The sequence below is a fragment of the Sinohyriopsis cumingii genome, chromosome 8 (genome assembly GCF_028554795.1).
Source record: "Sinohyriopsis cumingii isolate HCF-2022 chromosome 8, ASM2855479v2, whole genome shotgun sequence".
In the NCBI taxonomy this organism is placed as follows: Eukaryota; Metazoa; Mollusca; class Bivalvia; order Unionida; family Unionidae; genus Sinohyriopsis; species Sinohyriopsis cumingii.
The window spans coordinates 14,535,866-14,556,469 of NC_142968.1; the positions used below are offsets into that span (position 1 = coordinate 14,535,866).

The 20,604-nt window shown below is 36.1% G+C and overlaps 1 protein-coding gene across 1 annotated transcript in view; it reads left to right on the forward strand.

The window, feature by feature from the left end:
- Positions 1-844: 844 nt before the first annotated feature.
- LOC149793017 (vang-like protein 2-B) overlaps positions 845-20,604 on the forward strand; it is a 62,649-nt gene continuing 42,889 nt past the window's right edge. Inside the window, exon 1 of the mRNA XM_089966891.1 lies at positions 845-1,160. The gene's annotated coding sequence lies outside the window, so the exon portion shown is untranslated. The remainder of the gene's footprint in view (positions 1,161-20,604) is intronic.

Consider the following 20,604-nt stretch of genomic DNA (forward strand, 5'->3'; position numbering starts at 1 on the left):
AGTCCTAACACTAACGTCTTAATGCGGACGCCAAGCGAAGAAGCTGTTGGTACCATTTTTATGTCTTTGGTATGAATCGGCAGGGGTTGAATCCGCGACCTCCCGCATCCGAGGCGGAAGAACTGTAGTTTTGCAATTTCTATGTGCATGCTCTGCTTGAAAAGACCCCCCCCCCCCCAAAAAAAAAAAACAAGAACAAAACAAAAACTAAACAAAAAAGAAAAACCCCGCAAACAAAAAATTGAAGGAGAGTAATACTCTAATATCCCACCCCACCTCAATTTTCCCAGCCCATCAGTCCCATTATACACTAAATGCTCCTCTCGATATTATTCAGTTGCCTTACTTTTATTTCAGTGCGATGGGTTTGATGTTAGAATCTGAAGATGTAGGGTATTAAGAGGTAAATTCACCATATTTCTTTTCCTTTTTGCTCTTGTTATTTTTGCATTTTAGGAATACACTGTCTGTTTCTTCACCCGTTTTGAATCGAATTTACATGACCATTTTTTATGATTCACGTTTTATGCACGGTAGTAATTTATTGTCATAATCGTTGAGAATTCCGTAAACATGTTTGTTATTTCATTCCTACCCCCATGAATGTAGAAGTTACATTTAATTTGTAACTTAAGTCAGTTGTTTCTTATTTGAAAAACATCATGGCTGATTAGTTGCAATTATGGCTCTGCAAACTCATCCTCCTCCTCTTCAATAATAATAATAATAAGTAGTAGTAGTAGTAGTAATTCCTTTCACACAAATGTAACCTCACACCGTTCACGTGATCAATGGAAATTCAAGCGCATCAATTGGCTGTTCTTTTTACCTCCTACATGAAATATGTAGAATCTTTTAGTGCATGTACATGCATTGATACATCGATTACAATTTTTGCAGAGTATGCAATGTAGGTATAGATCCTTTCCATAATAGAAAATATGATTAACTCCATTGTTTTAAACCGTCTGTTTTCTTTCTGGATGGAGGTGAACAGAATAGCCTGATATCATCGCTCCTTCGAAACTGTTCAAATGGTGAGGATAGCGAAACAAAGGTGTTGTGGTGTACATTGTACATAAAACGGATCGGAAAATATTAGCTGTATCCAGTGCATTTTTGCAGTCATGTAGTATGCTGGCCAAGTTCTTTTTAACCAGGTAAATATATGTTCAAGCTTATATCTGGGTGGTTTGCGACCTGTTGAATATTCAAATTGTAACCAAATTAGGACCATCGAATTAACAACTAGATTTATCGCAGTTGCATTCGTCGCTTAACTATTGCTTTGACCAAGAATACATCATGAAATGTTTAAATGCGTTCGGCAGTGCCTGCTTTATTTTGTTTTTGTATATAATTTGTATACCCCCCCACCAAAAAAAAAAATCCACTGCGGCTTCTCCAATACACCGGGGACGGAGTGGATGTAATTTATAGAGAGTAAGATACCGCGTTGTCGTTCTCACTACCACCACAACCGCATCGCTGAATTGAATTGCCTCGGCTGTAACTGGCAAGGAAAACCGCTAATTCACTCCTAGCCCGTGAACAAGTTCTCTGTAGTGAGGAACAACCATGCAGCTTTATAATTCACTGGTGAATGATCTGCATCAAGAGCTTATGTTTTTCCATTAGAGTTGGAGGGGCATCGGTGGCTAATTTAAAAGTGGATTGCTAATATATATTGCTTTGGAACAATGTCAGGGAGAGTGGATCAATAGAAGTGTGATTATTAATTTTTTTCTTCTTTTTTTATGTTCTTGATTTTAAATGTACTTTTTAACATATTATTGATTATATGCTGACATAATGGGAACTAAATGCATTTTCCAGTTATACACAGAGGTAGCTGATAGAGACTGGCCTGTGTGTGTATTGGTACAAAAGTCTGTCCACATTGACTTTTATTTGTTACGAGTGGCTTGAAATTCACGATTCTGATGGGTTGGACCATCCACTTCTGAATTTGCCTGTTGTTCTTCAAGCCAGAAAAGTAATAAATAATGGCTAGAACAATTTGTGGCCGAACTAGGGATCATTTTTGTACCAACCATAATGATATAGCCTTAGATATATCATTTTTTTGTACCATCCATAATAATATAGCCATAGTTGCATCATTTTTGTACCAATCATACTGATACAGCCTTAGTTGTTGTCTCATCTGTTGATCCATAATGATATAGTCTTAGTTGTGTCTCATCTGTCCATCCATAATGATATAGCCTTAGTTGTGTCTCATCGGTAACGTCTCATTAGATGCAAACCATTAGAGCTTATCACACTAGAGCGCAAAAAATATTTTTGTCCTACTAGAGCTACTCTTATTAGGGTGCATCCCATTAGAGCGCGAAGAACTAGTATCACTAGAGCGCGAACAATGAAAAACACATTTGTTAACTGTAACTTTATATTTATTTTAAATGGGTTGATTCAGAATATGGCTAATACCAGTTATCAGTTCAATAGCATCAATGCTCCCATCGTTGTACATTACCGTCAGTCTCTAAATGCATTTTTCAGTGTGCAAATATTTCTTGTTTGGACGTACCACTTCTTGTCCTGCAGTGATTTGCAGTCGTTTAATGGCGGAACTTGCCTGCTCGTCACAAATTGCTGTAAGTAGATGCCAGATGTTCGGATGATGTTTGTACATATAATATATATATAACATCAGACATGATGGCAATTCAATCTTGTTTGAACTTTTTTCCGCGCCCTATTGTCAGTGCGCTGTAGTGAGATTTTTTGCGCCCTAATGGGATTAGCCCTAATGAGAAGGAAAAAATTTCAGCGCCTCACTGAGCGGCGCTCAAATGGGATGCGCTCTAGTGAGACCAAACCGTCTCATCTGTCCATCCATAATGATATAGCCTTAGTTGTGTCACATCTGCCCATCACTTTGGATAATTTTTGTTGTTTAGGTCAAGGAAATTATATAATGCAAGAGGAAGGTAACTGTTACTAACAATAGAAAAACCTTGAAATTGCTTCACAAGAACTGTCATAGAATTTGACAGAAAGTACCCAGCCATGCATTTGTTTCAGAATATTTCACCACACCAGCCATAACATTACTAATAGTAGAAGGGGCCCCGAGTGGCCGAGTGGTTTAAAGCGCTGTCCGTTACGGATTACTGCCATCTCACCTCTGCGTGGGTACGAGTCTCCAATTCGGCCAATGTGGGTATGTGAGAAAGCTTGCCACAAGCTTATCATGGGTCGGTGGTTCTTTCTGGGATTTTCACGGGTTCTTCCTCTACCATTAATACTGACCGCCATGTATAGCCTATCGTGTGCTGAAAAATGGTGTTAAACCAACAACTAAAAGTAAAAAAATGTAGAAATGACTTCTCAAAAACCAGACAACAGATTTAAGCGTGGCTTTCAGATTCTTAAAAATGTTGCTGATTCACAATCAGATTTGGAAGTTATTGCTTAAGAAAAAAGAAAAAAATTCTCAAAATCTTAAAACACAATTAAACCAAATTGGACAGAAAAGTATCCTGGCTTGAGGGCCTCTCATATTTGTTAAAATGATGCCAATACATGGCTGTTGTTACATAAAATGTATAAAAAACATCCTTCTCAGACATGCAGGGCTAAGTTTGATTTTGTCAGTAGCGCACAGGATCACCCTTAAAAAAATTGTATTGATATTGTAAAGTTGAATTGGTCTGGCAAACATCAAAACACAGTGTCTTATTTAATATTTATTATTTGGTAACATCAACTCAACACAATAATCTGGGGCCCCGAGTGGTCTAAAGCGCTCTCCGTTATGGATCACTGCCATCTCACCTCTGTCTGCGTCTTTTCAAGTCTAGGATTCGGCCAATGTGGGTATGTGAGAAAGCTTGCCGGTAGCTTCTCGTGGGTTGGTGGTTCTTCCCGGGGTTTTCCTGGGTTCTTCCTCCACCATTAATACTGGTCGCCATGCATAGCATATCGTGTGCTGAAAAATGGCATTAAACCCCACAACAACAATAATCTGTGATATCTAGTTAGTTCAAAGACACCGTCATTAATGCAGTTAGCCTAATATCTGCATGTTGGTCCCACATATTTATTGAATTAAGAAACACTTTCATTAGTATGATTCCAAGGATGATTTATTAAAGTTTTTACAGCCATCAACAAAATATAATGAAGTACCCCACACACTTTTGTATCTTGCTGGATATTCGGTGCAGAAAGTAAATATCACATCCTCACCTGGGTCATACTTCAGCCATTCTGTGCATTTTCCTAGAATTTTTCATACTTTCCTTTGATCATATTTATGATCACATTGATTCTCATGTCATTCAGTTTTGGTTGCATATCTTGTACAAACTTCCTTGCATCATTTTTTCAAACTTTGCCTTTAGTTGGCACAATATAGCCACTGTTGTGTTGAGATGTCATCAAAAATGCTGTTTTCGAAAAGATTGTTTATAACATGTTACAGAGGACTGGGATTTTTAGAGCGTTATAACAGATACATTATATCCTAATGTATTGATACATTATATCCTAATAAATTGATATATTATATCTTAATGCATTGATACATTATATCCTAATGTATTGATACATTACATCCTAATGCATTGATTACTTTTTAAAACATTTGCATGCTTGTTGATGTTGGACATCTATATTATATTGGGTTGATCAGAACTTGTATTTGTCGGTAATAAGATTTTCAAATGAACAAGAGGTGTGATTATGATGTTTTCACTACCTCTGTACCTATGTTGCTATCGATTTGATAAACTGACTTAATCAGGGTTGTAGAGGTTTCCTGCAGTTTTTAGTCTTATATCCCTCAAATTGTTAATCTGTACCTGCTTTTTTGTCAAAATAAAATTGAAAACTTTACGTTACTGAATGTCCATCCATGTCCATGTTGGCACTAGCAGTGGACAAAGTCATAAAAGCTGGTAAAACTAAGATGGCAATGAATATCAATTAATATCAATTTTGACACACTGTATCTGGCTATGAAAATATTCAAGGTTTGTGGTATTAGGTCAGTTTGTGATTTAGATTGTTTGATTGCTGTTAATGTAACAGGTTTTAGAAGGTTAAACAAACATCAACTACCTGAAAGATTGAATTTAATTTTAGGTCAAAATAATGAGACAGAATGCATAAATATACTAACACACGAGTCTTTTTTTTAATTAATGATCTGTTAGTTTGGAAAGAAAAGTGATTTAGAAAACAAAGGTATTTATTTTAATAAATGTTGGTTGTTAATGAATGAATCTATATGGGTTTAATGAATCATCATGTCAAACTCAGCTGTTGGAACACTGATGGGTTATGTGTACCTGTGTGGTGTAGGATCCCACTGGTCCAGGATTACCAAGTCCGAGAGAGCTTCTATCCATGCATTACTTTGAACAAATATTTTGGAATGACTTTGGAAGAAACCATTTTTAACAGAATTTGATCAGATTTTGTTAGAAAGCATCTTGGTCTGATATGCTCAAGTTTTATGAATGATCCAAAACAAGCATCTAAAGTGTCTACTAAAATGTGAGAAACTTTTAATGAAAGAAGCCACTTAGAATTTGACAAATTCTCAAAGCCTTTCACACTTAAGCACAGATGCAGATGCCCTGTCACAAATGGTGGTCATTACTATAAAAATAAAAAATACCCAAACACCACACAACATTATTTCATAAAGCTGTTAAAGAGAATTTAACCATATCTGAGAGAATGTATCCTGACATGTCAACCTTTCAATATTTGACAAATGGTGTCTTCATGCCATTTGACCTGGCATATTGTTAATGTTCTAAAAAAGTGGAAGAGTTGTTTACATAACATATACTATCAACAATATTGGAATTTTTTTGTTTTTATAGAATGCCTCCATTTAATCCCAACTGTTACACTAATTTCTCTTCCTTTTTGCCTTTGGGCAGATATCAACCAAGTGTGTGATCTCATATCTTTTCTGGCCTCTTGTTTTTTTTCTTTTTCTTTCCAGAATCAAATTTTGATTTCTAGAGTTGATTATTAATTGCTGCTTGGTTTACATACTTGAGTTGAGTTGAGTGTCAAAACCAAAATTGCTGTTTATTCAGCCTTGTCAGAAGCCTGCTGCCATAGAAAACTGGTGGCCCATTATTGGGTCAATATGGCAGTTGTATTGTTCTTGTACATTTGCCTGAACTAATGAGAGGCTTGAAGTTTCTACTTATTGTTTTACAGTCCATGCCATTCATACATTTCAAGTTCAAGCATTCTTTCTTACAACAGATTATACACACAAGTTCAGCTGGTGCATTCCTTGGACAAAGAATGTGACTGTTGTAGATACAATACAGGCTGGCTATATCTTTTTAATGTACCAGGTCTGCATGGCTGGCTTTGACTTAAATTCCAGATATCCCAGGGACTGGAACCAGCATCTTTTGGATTGTTTTTGATTTTTATTATCAGGCAAGTACTTCTTAATTTGTTGCCATCTCATTATCTTCTGGCTGCCATATTAGTCCAGCTCATCTCTCTACTTTCATGACAGTGACATTTTGTTGTATTGGTGCATTGACTTAGCGTGGTGACGTTAATTTTTGGGCTTGCTTCATCAAAATAAATAAGAGGCTGAGTTTTGCATTTTAACATTTGGAGGGTATGTATGTTCTGTAAGTAGATGCGACTATAAAAACCTGTTGCTGTTAAGGAGAGAGTATGTGTTATTGAGGTTGTACAGTGTGGTGGGTTTTTGTTGTTGCAGGATATATAATTGGCTTTAAGCATTTGTTCCCATGAAATTTCTGCTTTCATTATTCATTATACTTTGTTATATTCAGGGTTCTTTCTAAGATTTAGACAAGGGATATTTTTAAATGAGCTAGATAGGATTTTGACGGGTTGTATTTTGCATAGGTTGTTCTTTTGCGTATGAATGGTTTTTTATTATTATTCTGAACTAAGTTTCACACTGTGCAGTTTATAATATTGTATGTAAACAAATTAACATTAATAATCTGGAATTCATTTGTGCACTATCATCTACATTCTTGCCTGCTGAAAGGAACCATTCATCATTTAGTTCTAATTCAGGGCCGGGTTAGATGTTTATGATTGATTGCTTGTGAAATATTGTCAGGCCTAATGTTGAGAAATAAATGTTTCTCCACTTTTTGGGGTATTAAATTTATGCCAGGTTCTTTATTTGTGTTATCCATTACTCACAGCAGATGAGTTCTTTTCTTACACATAGACATAATGGACGGTAGCTTGGAATACTATTTTAAAAATTGATCTTTTCACATAGGTAAGGTCCAAGCAAATCAGTTATCAGTATAAAGTTTAAATTTTAAATTTAATGTGCAGTCCAAACAATTCAATAATCAGTGTAAAATTTAATTATTAGTCTGCAGTCCAATCATGTAAGTAAAATTTAAATTTTAATTTGCATTTCCTTGTTTTACTCTAGTTTGATATCTGTCCCCATTAGGGGTCGTTACATACCCTGTCATTAACTGTACATTAAAAATAAAAAGATTGAAGGAGTATGTAAAGTTCATTAAATTTGTAAGGGTGAAGGTCATGGACTCCTAATCAGATGCGTAAGGAAACCGACATTTTGTGAGTGAATTGTTTAGTGGGACACCTTGGCAAAATATAATGTCTTGGTGGGGGAAATGGGCTGTGGGGTGGGGTCAAATGCCATTAGGCATGGGGTCATTACATGTGCTTGATTACGGTTTTGATTATATTACAGGTTGTTTGCATGGTGCTTATTATTTGGACACCATGATTACAATTACAGGGGGATGATTACAATTATAATTGCTTGGTGTTTCCTTTTTATCTTTTTTATTCGGGGCAGATAAATCATAAATTGTATAACTGAAAAGCAATTTTAACTCTATGGACAATTATTGACATACATGTTAACTTTCCACTACTTAGCATTGTTTACATGATATTCACATCAACAGTTTTTGTTACTTTTGTTAAAACAAATAAACATTCAAAGTTTGCATATGTCACTTTACATGTCTGCTTCTAAACTTGTCACCTAAGCTGTATAAACTTGGATTTCTGCCAAGTAATGGACATGGCTTCTATGATCTTTGTAATTGGACTTCTGCTCAAAAGCCAAGTAAAGTACATTTATTTGAAGTCTACTTAACTGATAACTTATACCTGATGAATGGGTTGCTAATTGAACATGATTTTTTGAACTAATTAACAAATGGTAAGCTAAAATTATGACAGTATATTTTTAGAAAAATTAACCATTCTGTACTGTAGTAGTTAATTAACATTCATGGTCTTTTATTTATGGAAACTTTAATTATTCTTGCAGTTATTATGAATATAATTAAGGCTTATTTGTTTGTACTTATTTGTATCATAATTACACTGCTCATGAAGGACAGTCACCTTGATTATGATTACAACTTGCACGGTAATCAATTACAGTTGCAATTGGCCCCATGCACATATACCCTATTTGCATCAACAGAGCTTATATTATATATTTTCTTCTGTGTGCTGAATAAATTTTAAAAATTTAGTGAAATCTTTCAACCATTATGTTTTTATATTTTATCCTAGGGTTGGCAGGTAAGACTAGGGTTGGTACTGTTAGCAAAAAGGCATGTTGGGTGGGTGGGAGTTAAGATCACATTGTTTTATGCAACAAATGCTTGCCCTGCACATTTATGGCAGTTTTTAATTAGCTAACAGGTAGACATAGTTCCGAAGCTCATGTACCTTTAGTTTTACTTTATGATTTTCTTTCATTTGAGTATTATTGTATTTATTAAAATGGGATAACAGTGTTTCATTTTCATTATTTAACAACAAACAAAAATTGCAGCCAAATCATTTGATGTCCATTGTCAATATTACTTCAATACTCTATGGTATAAGGTAAGGTCATATCTATAACAAAACAATATAACGTTATCGTGTCTGTTTTACATTTTTGTTTATTTTAGGAAGAGGGACATGATTATCTTGCTACTTGAATCTGTTATGCAAAGCAAACATCTAACGACACGTAAATGAGAGTCACTTCTTATAATATGTATGTGTCTGTTGTGATAATTTTGCACTGTCTATATCCAGAGAAAGTCGGATTCAAATTTTGACTGTGTTTGTTGTAGCCATAGCAAGCCACAATCTGTGTGTATGTATAGCAAGGCATGATGTGTGTGTATGTATAGCAAGTCATGTGTGTACATGTATAGCAAGCCATGATGTGTGTACATGTGTAGCAAGCCATGATGTGTGTACATGTATAGCAAGTCATGATGTGTGTACATGTATAGCAAGGCATGATGTGTGTACATGTATTGCAAGGCATGATGCATTGTTTCCCTTTACCCGCATTTGCGCTTCAGAGACCCCCAAATTTTTAATTTGACCCGCAGCTTTGATACCAAAGTTTATTATTTACTCAGTCTGACCCCTAGTGTTGACACCAACGAGATTCTTTGACTCTCAGTCTTGCACCCCTAGGTGATACACTAATGATGTGTGCACGTGTGTAACAAGCCATGATGTGTGTACATGCGTAGCAAGCCATGATGTGTATACACGTGTAGCAAGATATGTCTACATGTATAACAAGGCATGATGTGTGTACATGCATAGCATGCCATGATGCTTGTACATGTATCACAGGGCATGATGTGTGTACATGTATAGCAAGCTATGATGCTTTAACATGTATCGCAAGGCATGATGTGTGTACATGTATAGTAAGCCATGATGCTTGTACATGTATCACAAGGCATGATGTGTGTACATGTATAGCAAGCCATGTTTTGTGTTTATGTATAGCATGCCAAGATGTGTGTACGTGTGTAGCAAGCCACAGTGTGTGTACATGTATTGCAAGCCATGATGTGTATATGTGTATAGCAAGGCATGATGTGTATACATGTATAGCAAGCCATGATGTGTGTACATGTATAGCAAGCCATGGTGTGTGTAGATGTATAGCAAGCCATGTTTGTACATGTAAAGCAAACCATGATGCTTGTACATGTATAACAAGGCATGATGTGTTGACATGTACTGCTTGCTTGATTAGGGGTGAAAAGACTAATATATCCAACACATTTTCCATATTGTTTCCCATATTAATACAAATCTAATGATACTTAAAATGTACAAGTTACTTTATTCTTCAGCAATACTGAATAATATTGAGTCATTTGCCTTTTCTTTAAATTGAGAATTCATTTGGGGCATACATAGCAGGAACAGTCACTGCTTTCTATGATTAAGAGTGAAAAACTATTAACAAGACCTACAGATCATCTACAAAACTAACAAACAAAAGGTGGCTAACTCGGGGTGGGGGTGGGGGATGTTTTGAAATATGACTCCATGTCCCAACCCCACCAATTCTATGCTGTGAAATGCTCAGGTACTGATGATTGGCTTAAAGACATTCCAGAATTCATCCCAATGTATGATTCCTTACTTTTATGTTGATTTAAATGACCACATTACACAATGTTTCTTTGTTGCTTCTTATTTTATCAACTTTCATTGAATTTGAGGACTGTCCTTCTGGTATCATGCAGAGAAAAGTATGTCACATCTAATTCTTATTAGTTGTTTGTCAGTGTATATAGTAAAACATTAACCATCAATCAGAACTGGGGGTGTTCCCTGCATACTACACTAGAAGTATTGGCATCCAAACTAGTCAAGATAGATACAACAATGCAACAGAGAAACTTTGTGCACTAGTGGCTACTATTAAATGATCTGTACTTTACTTGTATTTGGGGAGAAAGTTTGTATTGTCTCCTTTTAGACAGATAGATGTAAGCAGCAACTGAACATGCTGTTGGGATTACAAATTTTATCACATAATCAGCATGAGCCAGGAGAATATATTCCACACTACAGAAGTTAAACTCACTTTATTCAATTGTAGAAGTGTAGTGGTTGTTGTCAACAATTACATGAGTGTCTGGCTGAGCAGTTTAACATCTGTCGGAAGTACAGTGAGAAGGATTTGGTTGTTAGTCATCTTCACTACCACATTTGGACTTCTTTTAGATACGATTTCCTTTCCATGAGGAAATGGCAGTATTCCTTCTTCTCTTTTAAGATGGCACTGAATTGACTTAGAAATTTAATTGGTAATAAGATGTTTTTAAAACATTTATGCAGTGCAAAACAAAGAGTATTGTGACAAGATGAGACCTGCACCCAGAGGCGTAGCTATGATATTTTGCGCCCAGGGACGAACTATAAAATTGGCGCCCCAGTCCCCTCCCCATTTAATCACATTTTTGAATATTACCCTTGTTTACTTATTATAATGTAACGTTGTAAGCCTCATTTTGGCGCCCGGGGACATATGTACCCCCCTGCCCCCCCCCCCCCCCCCCCCCAGCTACGCCTCTGCCTGCACCTGATAAAATGGAGCTGCAAGACACCTAACTGGTAATCTGTGTGGAAGTACATTTTATATCATGGATGAGAATAAACAGATGACAAGTCTATGTCTGTCTGTAATCTGCATATTAGAAATATAACCAGTATGTCAATGCAGAGAAAATGGCACTAACCCACCACTGACAGACCTTTAAAAGAAAAAAAGTCCATTTAATTTGATATGTGTATCGACAATGTATCATAGAGGCTGTGTATTGTGAATCATATCAGTACACAGTGGATATGTATTGTTTCATCCCTTGTTCTGTGTTCTGGTAGAGGACTTGATGATGATAGGGAAATTGTTTTGGACAATTTCAGTTGGAACGCAACACTTGGATCTAAATAATTTTTTCAACCAAGAAAAAAACCCAGTTAAACAGTTGTAATTATATTCACAAATTAACTCTCATAAATATGTCTTTTTGCATGTGGAGTGAATGGTTTTGAGTTATAAATGCTAGACATGAATTTTTTGGGCATAGGGCAGTGTAGACAGTCTAGCTAAGCCAGGAGTCTGTAGTCTGCTTCTTATCTACATATTTCACATCAAAAATGTAAATCACTGGGTTAACAACTGGGAATATAGCTAACATAGATATGAAATTTGCACCATTTATTTTGACACTGGGCTGTGTGGCTGTGTTTTTCATATTTAAGTAGGCCATCAATAATTGTTGTACCATTTGCACACAAATCCTGTGTGTTATCAAATTAGAAAGATTGATCTTAGGTAGGAGTGAAATTGGAACAATGGATAAACAGTGTTCACCCATCTAAATGAATTTGATGTCTTAGCATGCTTAGCTATTAAACTCTATTTGATTTTGGACAAAGGAACCATTGCCTGGGGCTCCATTGTTAGCACACCTACCACCTGTCAGTATTTAGACAAGCTACCCCCTTGGCACCCTTGTACCCTTCTTTCCATCAGATCAAAAGCCTTTACCTCACATGTAATTGATATGCCAGATTAGAGCTATTGGAGCAACTAGATTGTACAAAAGGGTTTCTTATCAAGGGACTGGCAATGATTTCAAACAAAGGAACAAACTTTGTGATTTTTGGTGAAGGTATAGCCATCTTTGATTATACTACTGCAGTTTATAATGGCCTTTGATAACTGGTTTTTATTTCACTTTTTTGAAAAGAGTCAAACTTTCTTTACCAGAACAATATAAAACAACTGCTAATTTAATGCTAAATGCATGTAATAGTCTCTAAAATCATGAATTAAATTTAGGCTGCAATTCTGTTAAAAGAAGATGAATATCAGAGACAGTTTGCTGGCTTTATCAGAATAGTCTTAGGCATTCAAGTAAATTTGATCACGTATCGTATATTCATGACTGCATGAAAAGGTAGACCTTGAATTGCATGAACCCAATAGAGCTTAGATTGTAATCTATGTACACTTTGTATGGTAAAAAATCTGGGTCTTCATTGTTTTGTAGTTGGGGTTTATAATGTACAGCATTTCATCTGTGATAAGAACAGGGAATCAGCCTAATAAATTTGTTGTAATGTAGGTGCTGGACTTATTGACCAGGGAGTCCATTTTTGTTGTAATGTAGGGGCTGGAGTTATTAAGACCAGGGAGTCATTTTGTTGTAATGTAGCAGCTGGACATAATAGGACCAGGAAATCAGCCATATTAATTTGTTGTAAAGTAGTATCTGGACTTCTTATGAAATCAGAACATTTAATTTAAGTTGTTGTAATGTAGGGTCTGGACTTATTAAGAACAGGAAATCAGCCTAATAAATCTATTGTAATGTAGGGGCTGGACTTATTAAGACCAGGAATTGGCCTATTTAAGATGTTATAATGTAGGGGCAGGACTTAGTATCAGACAAGGATATTCTTCATAAATATTTGCCTACATTGTTAAAAATTGGGGTATTGGCTTTTAATTGGTTGACTATGGCACATGGTCAGAAAAATGTATAGGGGTAGCTGGCAAAAAGTACTGTCAGTTGGGTAAGCAGAAACAAAGTTTTTTTTTCTTGTAGACCTCTGCAGATAAGTATTAATAATTGCTGGATCAGGGTATGTGCTATGGGTAATATGTTTCTTTAATTGCTGTGTTTACTCTACAATTCTAAACCACATATTTGTTCTATATGTAATATCTTGTTTCCTTAAATATTCTAATCTTGAAATCAAATGGAAATGTTGAGGGTGTGTGGACTATTCAGAGGAGGCACATTTGGTTATAATTTGGACATGGGTATCTGATCAAGAACTACATGGGGGCCTAAGATGCCAGAGTGGTCGAAAATGTTTGCCGTTACCAATCACAGCCATCTTACCTTTGCCTGCATGGGTTCAAGTCTCATGCTTTGCCAATGTGGGTATGTGAAAAAGTTTGCCTTTATCTTCCCCATAGTATGGTGGTTCTTACTTGGTTATTCCTGTGTTCTTCCTCCAACAGTTATACTGGCTGCCATGAATAGCCCTATAGTGTGCTGAAAAATGGCATTAAACTGACAACAATAACAACCAGAACTACATTAAACCTGTATGTGAACTAATTGCCGTGTTTTGTAATGTAACATTGTGCTGGGGCACTGTTGGTACGGGCATTTAGTAGGGGCTGTGAGAATTTCAGAATTACATGTAGCACTAATAATATAGGCTAATTCTGAGACAGCATGGGGATGGACATGTATTGAAATATATCAGTATTTTTATCAATTGTGATTTTTCTTTTAAAAAAGGTTTTTAATGTATAGTACTGTTCTGTGTCCCATAAAATTTGGACTATAAGGTTAGTGTTGATAAAACTAGGCATAAAATTAGTAATATAAAGCAGTGTATCCCCCAGGGTGTAAAATTGGGGGTAAAAAAAACCCATTGGTATCAGAACTGGGGGTCAAATAAAATATGGGGGGTTCAAAAATGTACTGACACATTTTCATCTGACCTGTACTTTTTCAGCTTAAAATAGGATATTGCAACTTGCACAACATACTCTCTCTCTCTCTCTCTCTCTCTCTAAACATACAAATAAACCAGCATGCACAATTAACAAACAAATGCATTGTCCATTCAGAAAATAATTTTATTAGTTCCATTTTCTTTTAGTTTAAAGTCGTACTTTTTTAAAGTCGTACTTTTAACAGTCTCCTTATAGTCTTTTTAAAGTAATATTATTGACCAATGCATTACATATAAGCCAGTACAACAAGCCAAATAAATCTTTTCAACCAAATGGCAGTTAATTTACTGCCCGTCATAAAATGTGTACTATCATCAGTTTCATTTTACTTCGTCCTAGAACAAATTTATCTAACAATCAAGGAGGCTAGTGATTCATCTTCTTTCTAGTAAATTACACTTGAACTTTAAGATCTTTCTTTTATTGCAGCAAAGTTAAAAACCAACAAAATCTTCAATGACCCTTCCCCCCCCCCCCCAAATTTGTAATCCAAATAACGCATTTGTCTTGGCAAGTTTACTGATTTCTTTGTTGTGAATGAATGTCATGGGTTATAATGTGTTCTCCAGATATCTTGTGGCAAACGAGGGCAAATTTGTAAAAAAATAATTAAACCCTGTCACAAAATGTTTATTCAGTTTTGCAGTCTTCGCAGTCACGAGATCAGAAGTCACACCAGTAATCCTAATGGAGGTGCTGTATTCCAGTCAAGGGAAATATTTCCTCCAATTTTTCATTAAAGTTAAGTCCATAGTTACTCTTTTGTGTTCTGCTTCTTTCACTTTATCTGCTAATGATTATTAGTGCATGCCGTTTTAATCTGGAGATCACTTTCTAGTGCAACAAGCACTGAGGTTAAGCATCAAGACATCTTACTGAGCTCGATGGAAATCGCGTGAGAACTCGCAAGCTTTAGGGGAAGCTACTCTATGATAACATTGCCTATGCTAGTCTGGTTCCCTGTTTCGTATGCTCCCTACAATGCAACACAGGGAGCAAACAAATCAGGGAACCAGTCTATGCCTATGCTCGAAGTATACACAATGCCATCCCTCATCCAAAACATTGGATATTAAATAAATCCTGATCGCATTATGCGAATCCTTTGCGTAAAAAAAAATGCACGGCAACAAAATGTGTGTCAATTTTCTCCAGAGTGCGTCCCTGACACACAAATGTGCATAAAGGGAAACACTGTATAAAGCATAATTAGTGATGTAGCGTTCAAGACATGCATTTTGGGTATAAAGTTAGTAATATAAAGCATAATTAGTGAAGGAACATTCAAGACAGACAATTTGGGGATAAAATTAGTAATATAAAGCATGATTAGTGAAGTAATTTTCAAGTCAGGCGATTTGGCGATTTGAGCATAACATTAGATTTCCATCATTAAGCCCTACTTTTGACTTTTAGTGCATAGTACAGTATTTGTGATGTCTGCTATTATATGTAGTTACCTTCAAGAGAAATGTCTGTGCGATTAAAATGCCATGATGGGCCGTTAGCACTATACCAAATAATCTTAGATTATACACATTTAGTAAGTACAGCATGTTCTTTGTGTGTGTCATAATCATGAATGGTCTTGATTTATATCAAAATACCATAGTTAATTAGGCTGTTAAATATTTAAATTTATATACTGATGGATCAGAACTTTCAATTTTCATTCACATGCATCTAGCAAAGTCCTTGGGTTAGTCAAAAGACTTGATTATGATAACCTTGTGCTTGTCATCTGTCCCATTATCCTACCTGTCATATTGAAAACAATTAGGTATTAATACAAGTAACAGGGCTAGCCAGTTTGCCCTTTCTTGTTAAATAGATATCTGAGATTCTAACAGTGCTAACACTACCTCCTGCCACGTTAACGCGTCGCTAGGGATTAATGTGTTAAGACAACTACACATGAATGGACAAACAGCATGTATACATCTTGGTAGTGATGTTGAAACTAATCCACATGAATGGATGGTTCTATATCCATGGAGTTTTCATATGTATTATTGGCCTAAATGAAAAGGATGCTGTCTGATCGTGGTGGCCGTCTTTAAAATCTTTACAGTGGTCCCCCTCTTGTATGGCCACCCCTTCTGCACCAGGAAAGTGGCCTTATAAGACGGGTGGCATTTCCAGAAGGGGACTAAATTTTTTGTGAAATGTATATGTAATGTGCGTAGTAAAAAGCTACATACTTCAAAGCATTTATTATCTTCATATAATATCTTTATCTAAAAGTGACATTAATTATTTAAAGGTTCTTCTTGTTATAATAATCGACTTCAACTGAATAGTCCATATTCTTGGCATAAGCATGATATGTGAGCAGGTATTGTTGTCATGCACATTGCAAAACCATTCAAAAACGTCATTTAAATCTTGGTACATACATAATTCTCTATCCATTTGCTCCATTTTCCCACCGCTATTGACTAACTTCCTTATCTGTTACGACATTTTTTTTGAGTCTTTTCTACATAAAATTGTTTGGCACCTCCCCCCAGTGTCGTCGAGTAGGATAACTGACTTTCTTCTAAAATAAGACTGTTCCATTTATGTGATGACATGTTAATGTTTGGTCTTGATTTATTCAGATGTTGCTAACTGTATGTGATTTAATTATGCAGATGAAACTTTTGTTGAGAGGACAAAATACCTTCTTCATAAAGGAAGCGATAAATGTGTTGTCAAATGATTTTTCAGTCTTTGTCTGGTACACTGTTTTGTACAAGGTTAATATTTGTGTGTGTGTGTTGATGCACAAAATCTATTTTTAGCCTATGCAGACCCTGTTATGATCTTGACAGTTACGTCCGGTTGTAATCATAAAAGAGAAGAACTCGACAGATATGTGAAGCCCAAAACTCTATCATAACATTGTTGAGCCCATTTCCTGTAAATGTCGGCTTTTATAGACAATGATACAATATTAATCTTACTGTTACATGTACTTTAGCCAACACTTCTTTCAGTAATGGAAACTTGACGCTGGGAGACATGTATCAACGATAGAGATAATCTGATTACTTACCTTACATCACAATATGAATGAATTACTGGTTCTAGATACATTTGGAAAAAAGTGGCCACTCGTGAGGGGAATATTTTACTATTTTGTACTAATATGTTGGCCGCTGGTCCCGTTAGAGGGGTGGCTGTTCTTGAGGGGCACTTTTGAATATAAATTTGTTGGTGCCAAGGGATTCTGGCCATAAGAAGCAGGTGGCCACTGGATGGAGGGTGCCGTTCAAGAAGGGGACTACTCTACCTCTCGAAAGAATTGTCAGATCTACATAGGGTTAGAGCTGAAAGACTTACTTGGACATTCTTTTGGTCCTCAAAAATAATTGATCTTATCTCTAACACGGCTACTATGGCAGCCATATTGAAAATCTTGTCATAGCTTCTGAAGAGATGGTTTTACTGCCATTTGATTTTCATTAAATCACTTAATGAGATTGACTTGGTCCTAAATAAAAACGTTTATATGACCGTCTTCCTGGTACCCATGGTAGCTGTATCTTTCTAGGACTACTACTTCTGAATGGATGGTTGTATTGGCATTGTTATTTTACCCATAACGCTCATATGCAGTTGGTTCTTTATTCTAATGATGCTTATCCAGCCCCCTCAAAAGTGGTTGCCTTAGTGAGTGTTTTGAAAATCCTGAATGAGTATCTAGTTTAACAAAAAACAAACTTTTTAATTAGGCCTTTTTCTAAAATGCATTCCCTCATTTAACATTACATATAATTCAGTAGCATTTGTCCAGAAAGACCCTTCTGCCCCAAAAATCAGTCTCTGGTTGTCTCTCTTGAAAGATCATAACACTGCTATATAATTAATAAATCTGTAAATGCATATGACCAACAGACATCAAATGACATGCTAGACCCAATGGCTTTTTTGAAAAGATTGATAATGAAATATGACCAGAGGAAAACTTGGATTTTGTATATTATTATTCCATTTTAACTATTAACCCATTTTGTTAGCTTGTAAATCCAAACACATTTTCTATATTGAATGCCAAATATTTTTAAAAGCATACTTAGCCATGCTTTCAAAAATGAAGAGTTGGGAATGGTATGCCAATGGAGCCGACTACAATGAAACATTTTTCATAATTTGTTATGAAAATCACTGGAATAGATGGTTGTATTGATATGGAGTTTCACTTTAAACACTTCATGCTGTAAGGAGTTGGTCCTAAATCAAACAGGTGCCAGTCTGACCATTAACGCTGCTGTGTAATGGTCATCTTGAAAATTTTGTAGCTCTTGAATGGTCATCTTCTAATGGTCATCTTGAAAATATTGTAACTCTTGAATTTGTAATGTTTGTGTTCTTATAAGGGTTTCACTAAAGCACTGTGTACAGTATGTGGTTCTAGTATGGGCTGTCATGGAAGCCATTTTGAAAATATTGTAACTCTGGAATCTAATGTTTGTATTCTTACTTAAGGGTTTCACTAAAGCACTGTGTACAGTATGTGGTTTTAGTATGGGCTGTCATGGAAGCCATCTTGAAAATATTGTAACTCTTGAATCTGTAATGTTTGTATTCTTACTTAAGGGTAAGGGGCCCCGAGTGGCCGAGTGGTCTAAAGCGCTCTTCGTTACGGATCACTGCCATCTCACCTCTGTCTGCGGCGGTTCGAGTCTAAGATTCAGCCAATTGGGCATGTGAGAAAGCTTGCCAGTGGCTTCTCGTGGGTCGGTGGTTCTTTCCCGGGTTTTCCGGGTTCTTCCTCCACCATTAATGCTGGCCGCCATGTATAGCCTATCGTGCTGAAAAATGGCGTTAAACCCAACAACAACAACAACAACTTAAGGGTAAAACTAAAGCACTGTGGAGAGTATGTGGTTCTAGTATGGGCTGTCATGGAAGCCATCTTGAAAATATTGTAACTCTTGAATCTGTAATGTTTGTATTCTTACTTAAGGGTTTCACTAAAGCACTGTGTACAGTATGTGGTTCTAGTATGGGCTGTCATGGAAGCCAGCTTGAAAATATTGTAACTCTTGAATCTGTAATGTTTGTATTTTTACTTAAGGGTTTCACTAAAGCACTGTGTACAGTATGTGGTTCTAGTATGGGCTGTCATGGAACCATCATGAAAATCTTAATTCTAGATCTTCTGCATTGAATGGATGTATTAATTTGGATTTCTCACCGAAACACTTTTGCAGTGTGTAGTTCTAAAATTATATGGTGCTGATTTGCCACTCCAATGTGGGCATCACATTGGTAAGGCTAAAACTTGCTTAAAAGTCGATTACATGTGCCATATATATTTGCTTAAAAGTCGATTACATGTGCCATATATGCTTCCTTAAAAGTCGATTACATGTGCCATATATATTTGCTTAACCACATTAACCCCTGGAGGTTTTTGTCCTTTTTGCCTGAAAATTGAGTAGGAAACACATTTTGAAAGCTATTTCTGAATAGATTCGAAAACACTAAATCCCAGGTGATCTTTCAATAGCATACTGCCTAGTTGTGTTAGAAACATCGTTTTTAATTGGCTATTTGGCTCGCGCATGAGCATAAGGGTAAAAGTTGGATTTTAAAATAAAAAATTATATTTTTTTGTGCTAAACAGAGCCATTATTTTTGTATCGAGACCACTCTTTATACCAGATGCCCATCTTATCTTACTTTTTGCAAAGGTTCATCTGTCTGTTTGCAGTTCATACCGGTCTGCCTTAGATCTGATACCAAAAAGTCTAAAATCCGGACACAAAATCGGATTCCGACCACGGGTGAATTTTGGGTAGAAAAAAATCGGGTCCAAAAAATTTGTTTTTTTACCTGTATTTTGTAATGCAACTAGATATTACAGATTATTTGGTATCATTGTAGAGCTACATCTGTCTACCTTTCTATAATACCACCCACTTTAGTGTATCGTGCATGACCTTGATGCTACAGAGCTCGGCAGTAGGCTACTACCTCCTGCCATGTTAACTCATCGCTAGGGGTTAATGTGTTAAAAGTTGTCATACTGCTAGTACATGTGCCATGCATACTTGCTTTAAAGTTGAGTACAAACTGCAAACTGTCCAGACCCAGATCTGCCATTGCATAATGTGCTAGCAGATTTTCGATCTATGCAGTTTGTTTGGAATAATTGGTAGATCAAAAAACATAGACCCTGATCTGTCAATATATTATGCAATGGCAGATCATGGTCTATCTTATTTGTACTCCGCTGGTAATCTAGCATA